The following is a 12,615-nucleotide window of genomic DNA, read 5'->3' on the forward strand; positions in this document are numbered from 1 at the left end:
TCATGATATTTCTTCTTCCTGCACTCCTTAGCTATATGACCAAGTTTTCTGCAATAAAAACATCTAATTTCATAGTTGTTTCTATTCGGATGCATACTTTGAGTCCGATTTGGTCTTTTTTGTGAGTTTCCTCCTTTTTGTTGTTGTGGATTTACTTTTCCTTTGAAGAACTTCTTTTTCGCCATCAACGCAAGATCTGCACTCTAGGGCTTCAAATTCAATCTTCTTTCTTCTTCTTGCATTAATATTCCTGTTAGTTCTTCAAACTTTGGGATTTTCTCTCTCGCATTTATCCCAGTGATAAACATTTGGTAGTCATCGGTCACACCATTCATGGTAATGGTTACTAGATCTGTATCTGCAACTGTTTCACCAATGTTTGCTAATTTGTTCTTCAGATATTTGATCCTTGCTATGAAGGAAGCAACTGTTTCATTTTCCTCCATCTTCAGGGATAAGATCTTGCTCTTCAGGAACAGAAGACGATTTGTATTCTTGATCTCATACAAATCCTTCAAAATTCCCCAAATTTTGCTTGCTGATTTACATTCTCTGATATGTGGTATGATGCAGTCTTTCACTGACATCTTCAACAGCGTCCTTGCTTTACCTTCTTGCTTCTCCCAATCTGGGATTGATGCTGATCCAGTTGCTGGCTTCTGCTCATCCCCATTTGCAATCGTCCAAGCACTCTGCACTTCTAGCAGAGTCTGCATCTTGAATTTCCAATTCGCATAATTGGAGCCATCGAGTTTGTTATGCTCATTCAAGTATGCTTCAATCATTTGATTATTCATCTTAGCGATTAAAATAAAAATTGACAAGTAAAAAAAATATATGTTAGATCTACCCGAGATCTATGTCAAAGACAGAAATCGTTGATCTCGGTGAGTCCAATTTCTCATATTTTCAACAGCCTCTAGCACTAGCAGATCCCTTGCAGTCTGCGCGCCCTCTCCAAACGGCCTCCGAGCAAGTCTCCACCACACTGCGCGTCCTCCACGACAGTCCTGTGAGGGACCACGTATAGGGTCGTCATAGCCTTTTTTCGGCAGACCTCGACCTCCAAGCAGCCTTCTCTCGGCAGACCTTAGCCTCCAAGCAGCCTTCTCTCAACAGACCTCAACCTCCACGCAGCCTTCTCTCGGCAGCCACCACCAAGACGCAACCCCTTTTTTTGTTTGCACGGTCAGTGTGATTAGCCAACATAGATTCACGACGGTCGGCGCAATTATCCAACACGGATTCGCAACGGTCATCCAAAATAAAATGAGGGAAGTCTCATAGTGGGATCAGCGCAATTTTTCCCCCAAACCACGCGACGATTTTGCCTCAGGCATGCCAGGAAAATCCTTCACTCAGCATACAGGTTCCTCGACCCTGCAGCTCTGATACCATGTTAAAAAGCGATGTTTGAATTAATAAAAAACATCCATTGGTCAGCTCTACGACAGAGAGTCTGGCTCTGCAAAACACTCTGCGTTGTCCATGTACATCACACATTAAATAGCACATACAGTGTTAGGGAAGTTAGAACCATACCCTAAGAAACAGAAATTAATTCCTATCCTAAGATACCGTGAGCCAATTCACTATTCTAGGATATTCTCCATTATGTCTAACATAAAAGTATAAAAAGCCGAATTTTATATTACCATTTCAAAAAATTTAATCTTTTAAACACTTTATAAATTTGAAATTAAAATAAATTTATACTAATTCTTAAAAAAAAATATATAGAAAATAAAAACCCCACTAACAAAAGTAAAAATATAAAAAATAAAAAACACCACTAACCAAAGTGCTCCGTACTTCGACAATAAATCTATAATAATTCTTTAAAATAAGCTACGATTTAATCGTGTAGGAATAAAACTCACACTCACCAAAGTGCTCGTTACTCCATCATATCTAGACGAAAATAATAATATTCAAATCCGAACAAAATTAGTAAAATATTTGTCGAGAAACCGCATGTTTCACCTGCTACATGCTTGAAAGGGCAATTGGCAATTAATTTTTTCGTCCGGCTCCCGCGCTACATGATTAGGTGATGGGTGAGCAGATTAGGTAAGGCATCACAGTGAACATGTTGGAGAAACCAACAAAACCTCTATATACACTGAACGGTAGTGAAGGGTTCAACCGTATAGATTTTGATTCGTCAAATTTTATTTGTGCATTGAGGTACCAGCAATGGATTTAATATCCTGAGGTACCGTGAGCCAATTCTGTGATGGGTCAATTCTGTGATGGGTGAGGGAAGTTAGAATCATATCCTAAGAAATAAAAAGTACTTCCTATTCTGAAGTACTCTGAGACAATTCATTATTCTAAGATATTTTTCATTATCTCTAACATAAAAATATAGAGAATCAAATTTTATATTACCATTTCAAAAAATTTAATCTTTTAAACACTATAAATTTGAAATTAAAATAAATCTATAATAATTCTTAGAAAAAATATAAAAAATAAAAAACCCCACTAACAAAAGTGCTTCGTACTTGGACAACAAATCTATAATAATTCTTTAAAATAAGTTACATGATTTAATCGTGTATGAATAAAACTCACACTCACCAAAGTGCTCGGGTACTATCTAGACGAAAATAATAATATTCAAATCCGAACAAAATTAGTAAAATATTTGTCGAGAAAGCGCATGTTTCACCTGGTACATGGCTGAAAGGGCAATTGGCAAATTAATTTATTCAACAATTCAATGGATAATGGTAGTTGTTAGGTTAGCAGATTAGGTAAGGTATCACAGTGAACATGTTGGAGAAACCGACAAAAAAAGAGTATCCTGCGTGGGCGTAAAACCTGTATATAAACTGAACGGTAGTGAAGGGTTCAACAGTATAGATTTTGATTCAACAGTATAGGTTTAGCAATGGATTTAATATCTGTCGGGAATTTCTGGTTATTCCAAACAAAATACAGTGGAAAAAATCCTCTGTTTCCACTGTTGAGAATTTTTTGATAAATTCTGAAACAACAAAAATATGAACAGAGAGTAATACTCTGTTTTATGATAATTCAAAAACACAAGAACATAGCATAAAATATTACTCTACTTTGCCTCAGGATCAAAAACTGATCAAAATAATACTCTGTTTTTGACACAGAAAAATACTCTGTTTTTAACTCAGAAAAACAGAAAAATTCGTTCTCTGGAAACGGTGTTGCAGCAACACAGTTTTTTTTCAGTTGCTGTAACTTGTGTTGCAGCAACGCTGTTCGTGGTGTTGCAGCAACGTAAATTTTTGACGTCAAGTATTTTTTGAGTTACGGTGTAATAGCAACAGGGATTTTTGACGTAAAGTATTTTTCGACTTACGGTGTAACAGCAACAGGCAAAAAGAAATTTTTATTTATGAACAATAAACTAACTGATAAAATAAGTCTTCCTCACGTAGAGGGATCTTCACAAAATATTATGCTAAAGAGCATCTTCCTCTTGACAGAGGGATTACAACAGGAACGCTTCAGTTCCACAAAACAACTATCTCAGAAAATTTCAGCACTGCTGTGCAATACAAAAAAAAACTCTCTTGTTCTACACTACTGTGTGTTACAAAAGAACTTTCAATCTATTTCCTCTGTTTTCTACTTCTGTTTCTGTTTCTATTTATAGTGCGGGAAAGGGTCATCACCGCTTTAACTTGCTGATGAAGTTTCTGCTGCTCATAATTAACAGATCTGATCTTTTGTTGTATTTCTTGAGTCGGTGGTGATGAAATCTATGACTGATAAATGCTACGTCGGCTCGAGGCTGGTTCTTTTCTCTTTCAGCCATTCTGCTCATTAATACAGTTGTTGAAAAGTAATGGTGTAGCGCTGGATCTGATCTTCTTCCTTCTGGAAACACAAAAATAATTAAAGAGTGAAAAGATGGTAATGGCGGTGATTTAAAAGATCGGGAAAAAATGTGGGGCGCCGGATCACGACAAATGAATAAAGTAGCTGCTGCTGTTCTGTTCACTGCAGTTGAAATTATAATTTCAACACTCCCCTTTAATTTCAACTGCTGGGTTATCAGTCATACCCAGAAGTTTCCTTAAAAACTCAAAACTTTTCTGATCCAATGGCTTTGTCAGAATATCCGCAACCTGTTCCTGAGTCCTGCAATGTTGTAAAATGATTTCTCCATTGTTCACCAATTCTCTGATGTAGTGAAACTTTGTGTCTATGTGTTTCGTTCTCTTGTGGAATACAGAGTTCTTGGATAATGCAATAGCTGAGCTATTGTCACAAAAAATAACTGTTGCTGTTGCCTGCTCCTGGCATAGACTTCTCAACATTCTCCTCATCCAAACCGCTTGACATGCTGCTGCTGTAGCTGCCACATACTCTGCTTCTGTTGTAGACAATGCCACAATTGGCTGTTTCTTGGAAGCCCGTGAAATGGCTCCTGAACTTATGTGAAAAATGTAACCAGATGTGCTTTTCCGGTCATCTACACTTCCATCCCAATCAATATCTGTGTATCCAACTAAATCTGAACATTCTGAAATAGTATAAAATATGCCATACCTTTTTGTACCTTTAACATATCTCAGAATTCTCTTTGATGCCTGCCAATGTGTTTCTTTTGGCTTCTCCATGAATATGGAAATTAAATTAACAGCATACATTATGTCTGGCCTAGTTGCAGTCAAATACATGAGGCTGCCAACTATGCTCTTGTACACACTAGGGTCAAAATCTTTGCTGATGTCCTCTTTGCTGAGTTTTAATCCCATCACTGTGGCAGTGATTGCTACCTTGCTGTCCTGCATGTTAAATCTGCTCAACACTTCATTTACATATTTTGCCTGTGAAATAAAAATTCCATTTTCATTTTGATCTACTTCTATTCCTAAGAAGTATCTCAGCAAACCCATGTCAGTCATCTCAAATTCTTCTTTCATGACTGATTTGAAATTTTCAATGAGGTAGTCATCATTACCTGTAAAAATCACATCATCAACATATAACACAACAATTAAAATTTTACAGTCCTTTTCTTTGATGTAAACAATGGGTTCTCCCTCACACTTCTCAAATCCGTTTTCCAGTAGATAGGAATCTATCCTACTGTACCATGCTCTTGGCGCTTGCTTCAGCCCATAAAGAGCTTTCTTCAATCTGCAGACTTTGTGCTCTTGGCCTTTCTTCTCATAGCCTAGAGGTTGCTCGATGTAAACCTCTTCCATTAATACTCCATTCAAGAATGCTGACTTCACATCCATTTGGTAAACTTTCCATTTGTTTTGTGCTGCTATGGACAGCATTGTTCTTACTGTTTCCATTCTAGCAACCGGTGCGAAAGTCTCCTCATAATCTCTTCCATACTGTTGCTTGTATCCCTTGACAACAAGTCTTGCCTTATGCCTTTCTATCTTTCCTTCAGCATTACTCTTAGTCTTGTAGACCCATTTAACTCCAATGACTTCTTTACCTTTTGGTAGCTCAACTAAATCCCATGTCTTATTTCTTTCTATTGCATTCATCTCCTCATCCATAGCTTCTATCCATTTCTTATCTTTAATTGCTTCTTCGAAATGAACAGGGTCATCAACATGACAATACAAAGCAAACAGGGAATTCATTCCTTCATCATAAATATCACTTAAATTTCTGAATTTCTTACCTCTTTCATTTAGTGTGCAAGTGCTTGTAGATGCACTTGAATTTCTTCCTTGTGGTGTGCTTGGAGAAGCACTCTCATTTCTCCTCAAGGGTGTCTCTTGTTGTTCTATTGTTGGCATTGCTGTTTGGGGATGTGTTTCAGCCAACTCCTCATCATCATCATCATGAGACAAACAGTTTTTAACATTAACTGTTTTCTCTATGCTTCCATCCCAAGCTTCTTCCTCAATAAATTGAACATCTCTGCTCACAAAAAACTTCTTGGTGGATGGGATATACAACCTGTAAGCTTTGGATTCCTCACTGTATCCAATGAAAATACATTTCTCCCCTTTGCTGTCCAATTTCTTCCTTAGCTGATCTGGAATGTGTGCATAAGCCACACAACCAAAAACTTTCATGTGGGTGACTCCTTGCTTTCTCCTACTCCATGCTTCCTCTGGCACTTTGTTCATCACTGCTTTTGTAGGACATCTATTCAAAATATATACTGCACAATGTACAGCTTCAGCCCAATAATCATTTGGCAAATTCTTTGCCTTCAACATGATCCTCGCCATATCCATGATTGTTCTGTTTTTCCTTTCAGCAACTCCATTTTGCTGCGGCGTGTACCTTGCTGTAAATTGCTTATGAATTCCATTTTCTCTTCAAAAACGTAAAAATTCTTTGGAAATATACTCACCTCCTCTGTCAGTTCTCAAAATCTTGATGCGCAGCCCACTCTGATTTTCTACAAGTGCTTTGAAATTTTGAAATTTTTCAAACACTTCACTCTTATTCTTCAGAAAATAAACCCAAGTCTTTCTGGTAAAGTCATCAATAAATGTTAGAAAATATTGGCTGCCTGCAAGTGATGGAACTTGCATCGGTCCACATAAATCTGAGTGGATAATTTCTAAGGGTGCTTTTGCCCTTATGCTTTTTCCGGTTGGAAAACTTTCTCTGTGTTGTTTCCCCAATATACAACCTTCACAAAGGCTGTCTGGCTTTTCTATCAGTGGTAATCCTCTTACCATTCCTTTTCTACTCAACAAATTAAGAACTCCAAAGTTGAGATGTCCAAATCTCAAATGCCACAACCAATTTTCATCCTTTGGTACGCTTTGGAGAGCCTCTTGTGTCACTGCTGCAACTACTTCTTTATTTTTCAAATCTGCTCTTATTCTGAGAGGGAACATCCTGTTCCTTGTCATCTTCACTTCAGCAACACAACGTTTGCTGGGTAATCTGTCCATGATGGTGCATACATCATTCTTAAAGAAAACATTGTAACCCTTCTGAACAAGCTGTCCAATACTCAAGAGATTACACCTCATTCCAGGAACATAATAGACATCTGCTATGGTTTTCTTTTCACCTTTCATTGTAAATATTTTAACTTCTCCTTTTCCCATAACAGAAATTTTACTATCAGTCCCAAGTGTGACTTGTGATTGCACACTCTGATCTAAAGCAGAAAACAGGGCTATGTTTCCTGTCATATGGTTGCTGCAACCAGAATCTAGAAACCATATATCTTCACTGTTTGTTTCAGCCATATTACAAACTAACAACACATTACCTTGACTGATATTTTCTCTAGTGATATTTGCACTAGATCTATTACTCATATCATGCTGCTTCTTCCTACATTCATTTGCATAGTGCCCATATTTTTTACAATAATAACATTGGACATTGGATTTTTCATACCTTTGTCCTTGAGCATGATGTTGTCCACTTTGTTGACTACTGCCATGGCCTTGGTTCTGATTTGGATTGCTGCCTCTTCCTTGAACATTTGCTGGACTGTTTCTTCCGCCTCTGTATTGGGTTCTGCCTCTTCCTCTCTTGTTTCCTCTGCCTTGACCTCTTCCTCTTCCAAATGGCATCTGGGTCTTGAAGGCTTGCTCTAGAGATGAGTTTTCATTTCTACTCAACCTCTGCTCATGTGTTATCAGTGATGCATGAAGTTCATCAACTGAAAAATTTGAGAGATCCTTTGTCTCTTCTATGGTGGTGACAATCACATCAAACTTTGAGGGTAGGCACCTCAATAGTTTCTCCACAATCCTCCTTTCTTCAAGAGTTTCTCCATGAGACCTTATCTGTGTGACCAAACCAATTGCTTGTGTGAAGAATGAGTCAATATTGTCTGACTCCTTCATACGCAGGTTCTCAAAATATTTCCTCAGCAACTGTAGTTTTGTTGTCTTCACTTTCTCCATGCCTTGATAGGCTGTCTTGAGAGTTTTCCATGCTTCTCTGGATGTCTTGGCTGCTGCTATCCTCGGAAACACACTCTCATGCACTGCTTGATATAAAAGTACAAAGGCTTTTGAGTCCTTCTTCTTATTGCTCTTCAATAGCTCTTTCTCTGCCTGAGTTAATCTAATAAACTCTTCTTCATTTGTTGGTTCTTCAAATCCATATTCAACAAGTTCCCATAAATCTTGTGAGGCAAACACGACTCTCATGGTTATTGCCCAGTAGTCATAATTTTTCCCATTGAACTGTGGGAGCTGGGTATTAAACATACCCACGCTGGTGCTGGCCATTCTTACAATACTTAACTAAAAAAAATCACTTAATTGTCTTCAACAGCTACACAAAAAACTAATCTGAAAAATACTTTGACAGCGTTTTCGCTCTGCTGGATAATTTGCTGCAGCAACAAATCTTCTTTCAGCTTCTTTGATGTCTTCAAAGAGCCTGGACAAGCTCTGATACCATGTCGGGAATTTCTGGTTATTCCAAACAAAATACAGTGGAAAAAATCCTCTGTTTCCACTGTTGAGAATTTTCTGATAAATTCTGAAACAACAAAAATATGAACAGAGAGTAATACTCTGTTTTATGATAATTCAAAAACACAAGAACAGAGCATAAAATAATACTCTACTTTGCCTCAGGATCAACAACTGATCAAAATAATACTATGTTTTTGACACAGAAAAATACTCTGTTTGTAACTCAGAAAAACAGAAAAATTCGTTCTCTGGAAACGGTGTTGCAGCAACACAGTTTTTTTTCAGTTGCTGTAACTTGTGTTGCAGCAACGCTGTTCGTGGTGTTGCAGCAACGTAAATTTTTGACGTCAAGTATTTTTTGAGTTACGGTGTAACAGCAACAGGTATTTTTGACGTAAAGTATTTTTCGACTTACGGTGTAACAGCAACAGCCAAAAGGAAACTTCTATTTATGAACAATAAACTAACTGATAAAATAAGTCTTCCTCACGTAGAGGAATCTTCACAAAATATTATGCTAAAGAGCATCTTCCTCTTGACAGAGGGATTACAACATGAACGCTTCAGTTCCACAAAACAACTATCTCAGAAAATTTCAGCACTGCTGTGCAATACAAAAAAAAACTCTCTTGTTCTACACTACTGTGTGTTACAAAAGGACTTTCAATCTCTTTCCTCTGTTTTCTACTTCTGTTTCTGTTTCTATTTATAGTGCGGGAAAGGGTCATCACCGCTTTAACTTGCTAACGAAGTTTCTGCTGCTCATAATTAACAGATCTGATCTTTTGCTGTATTTCTTGAGTCGGTGGTGATGAAATCTATGACTGATAAATGCTACGTCGGCTCGAGGCTGGTTCTTTTCTCTTTCATCCGTTCTGCTCATTAATACAGTTGTTGAAAAGTAATGGTGTAGCGCTGGATCAGATCTTCTTCCTTCTCGAAACACAAAAATAATTAAAGAGTGAAAAGATGGTAATGGCGGTGATTTAAAAGATCGGGAAAAAATGTGGGGCGCCGGATCATGACAAATGAATAAAGTAGCTGCTGCTGTTCTGTTCACTGCAGTTGAAATTATAATTTCAACAATATCTGTCTTACCGTCGGCTTCCAAATCGTGTGTGTGCCTGCACAAACCCTTGAGTAGTTCTACTCATAAGCTTAAGCCTTTCTGCAGAACAATCCGGATTCTTGGATTGCCGAGGCGACAGAAATCGGTACTTATGGCGTCGTCTATGAGCATGAGTGTGAATACCGTTGTATCTGATGATGCTGTACAAAGACGCACCGGTGGTTATCATTCCAACCTCTGGAACAATGATGTCATACAGTTTCTGTCAACGCCTTATGGGGTAATTCGCTTTATATCTCTGCTACTTGTGCATAATATTTTGATCCTTAATTAGAATACATACAATAATATTATTATCTCCTCCGATTTACATATGCTTAGGAACTCGCTTACCGTGAACGTGCTGAGAGACTGATTGATGAAGTAAGGAACATATTCAGTTCGATGTCATTGGAAGATGGAGAATTCAATGATTTGATCATTCAACGCCTTTGGATGGTCGATAACGTTGAACGTTTGGGGATCGATAGGCATTTCAAAAATGAGATCAAATCAGCGCTTGATTATGTTTACAGGTCATTCACTGTAAACTTTATTTATTTATTTATTTATTTTTGTTTATGTTTTGCATATGGTAAATCATATTCGTTTGGTTAGATTTTTTTTTTTTTAAATCTAGTAAATTATATTAATGGTGTTAGAGATTTTCAAAATAACACTGTATTGTCCGTTACTAAACTGAACATACTGTACTAAACTGAACTGAACATGATGTTTGGAGTGCAATTACTGGAGCCAAAAAGGCATTGGATGTGGGACAAAAGGTATTATTACTAATCTCAATTCAACTGCCTTGGGCTTTCGAACTCTTCGATTACACGGATACCCTGTTTCTGCAGGTATTTACTCACGTCGCAGTGGAAATATTGTGATCTTGTAACATTAATTTTAATGTTTTTGGAAAATAGTTTCGATAAATCATTGTTTTTACTGATTAATTTCAAGTAATTGTTTATCTTTCATTAAACTACTTAAATCTTAGTGAACATTAATAATCATTCACTTTTTATTGAACGTCCATAACTAATTTTATTTTATTTTTATTGCAGACGTTTTGAAACATTTCAGAAACCAAATTGGGCAGTTTGTATCATGTCCCAGGGAGACAGAGGAAGAGATAAGAAGCATTGTCAATTTATATCGGGCTTCCCTCATTGCCTTTCCCGGTGAGAAACCTTCTCAGAGAAATATTTAAAGGAAACTTTGCAAAAGATTCCGGACTGCAGTCTTTCACGAGAGGTGATCACTATTATACCTGCTCATTCATTCACACATGAGACCACTTTTGTTTGTTTCGTTATATCTTTTACTGTTTCAATTTGCAGATAGGGTACGTTTTGGAACATGGTTGGCACACAAATTTGTCGCGATTCGAAGCAAGGAATTACATCGACGTCTTCGGACAGGACACTAAATCTTGGCTGGTTGATTGTTTGATAATGTTTTGCTAAATCTTTTATTATTTTATTTTGTTCAAAGTATGGTTTCATTAGGATCAAGTTTTAAAAAATTATAAAAGAATTTTTTTGCTTTTTCTATTTATTACTATATTATAAAAATAAAAAAATTATTGGTTTTGTATCACTTTTATATTATTATTTTAGATTTATTTTAATTTTAATTTTCAATTTACCAAGAGTCTAGAGGATCAAAATTGGGATTGAAATGGATTAAATCTCTTTTCACTTTAAAATAGGTTTACTGCAAAATATTTGACTTTCAAAATTAAAATAGATCAAAGTTAGTTTAAAATTTTTAATAATTAATATTATTTTTATTTTTTAATTGTATTTTATTATTATTTTTATTGTTATCAAATTTAAGCCAGCAAAAATATTTACATAACATAACCTTATAACATCTTTTTGATACATCTTGTTCTAAAATATGATAAAGACAATTTTTATTCCTATTTTTTTAATGAAAATAAAATAAATAAATATTTTAATATTGATGTTCAATATATCTATTTGAATATGTAATTGAGAAGATATATAAATAAAAAGGAGATTAAAAATTAAAAGACTAGAGATAGGATTCCTGTGATCCTTAATATGTAAAACAAACTTGTAAAACATTTTCTTCTTTTGGCTTTGGGTTTTTAACAATTCAGTGTCAAATAGGAAGACGGAGAAACTCTTGGAACTTGCGAAACTGGAGTTCAACATTTTTCAATCTTTACAGAAGACAGAGTTAGAGTCCCTCTTGAGGTGATGCGAAATGTGTGGATGAATATCTTCCTTACAATAGAAAAGAAAAAATGGATTTAGTGAAATTTGCATGTGCAGATGGTGGAATGATTCAGGTTCACCTCAGATTACCTTCACTCGACATCGCCACGTGGAGTACTACACTTTGGCTTCCTGCATCGCGTTTGAGCCTCAACATTCTGGATTCAGACTCGGCTTTGCGAAAGCTTGTCATATTATCACTGTTCTCGACGATATGTACGACCTCTTCGGAACAGTTGACGAGCTCAAACTTTTCACAGCCGCAATTAAGAGGTGGTGATGATGAATCCAAAGAATTTTAGAAGAATATTTGCTTGCTTCTGCATTCACCCACTTGACCAATATTTGTGTGTATAATGAGTAGATGGGATCCGTCGGCCACAGATTGCCTTCCACAATATATGAAAGGAATTTACATGATGGTTTACAACACCGTAAATGAAATGTCTGCGGAGGCACAGAAGGCTCAAGGCCGAGACACTCTCAACTATGCTCGACAGGCTGTATGGCCGCATACATTTATTTCCGGACCGGAAACAAACATTTCTTTCTGAATCGCCCACGTATTTCACTCGGTAGTTATTACTGAAGTTGCCTCTGTTTGCGTGTGTGCAGTGGGAGGATTTTCTTGATTCGTATATGCACTCTCTAGCACTCTTCTAATTTTGAGCACTGAACTTCCTAATAATTTGCTGCACAAAGAAAACAAAATCTTCTGACCAAATTGTTAGCCATTTACATAACAAATTAAGCATTATTCCCAACGCTTCTCATGAGGATTTACTATCTTCTCTCGTAGTGCCAAAAATTGAGCTTTTGCAATTGCTTTGGTGAAGTTATCTGCTAGGTGATGCTGAGTATTTATGAAGTGATATTTCATGTCAAA

The 12,615-nt window shown here is 36.6% G+C and overlaps 1 pseudogene across 1 annotated transcript in view; it reads left to right on the forward strand.

The window, feature by feature from the left end:
* The window catches only part of LOC149217972 ((-)-beta-pinene synthase 1, chloroplastic-like), a 29,645-nt pseudogene extending 17,278 nt beyond the window's left edge, over window positions 1–12,367 (forward strand). Inside the window, exons 2-9 of the transcript XR_016249122.1 lie at window positions 9,435–9,718; window positions 9,820–10,023; window positions 10,220–10,337; window positions 10,548–10,737; window positions 10,824–10,929; window positions 11,612–11,708; window positions 11,787–12,002; window positions 12,094–12,367. The product of XR_016249122.1 is annotated as a (-)-beta-pinene synthase 1, chloroplastic-like (transcript). The remainder of the gene's footprint in view (window positions 1–9,434; window positions 9,719–9,819; window positions 10,024–10,219; window positions 10,338–10,547; window positions 10,738–10,823; window positions 10,930–11,611; window positions 11,709–11,786; window positions 12,003–12,093) is intronic.
* Window positions 12,368–12,615: the final 248 nt, after the last annotated feature.

This window comes from Pinus tabuliformis, chromosome Q, assembly GCF_031772625.1.
Source record: "Pinus tabuliformis cultivar Carrire ecotype Pingquan chromosome Q, CPIR1, whole genome shotgun sequence".
Taxonomy (NCBI): Eukaryota; Viridiplantae; Streptophyta; class Pinopsida; order Pinales; family Pinaceae; genus Pinus; species Pinus tabuliformis.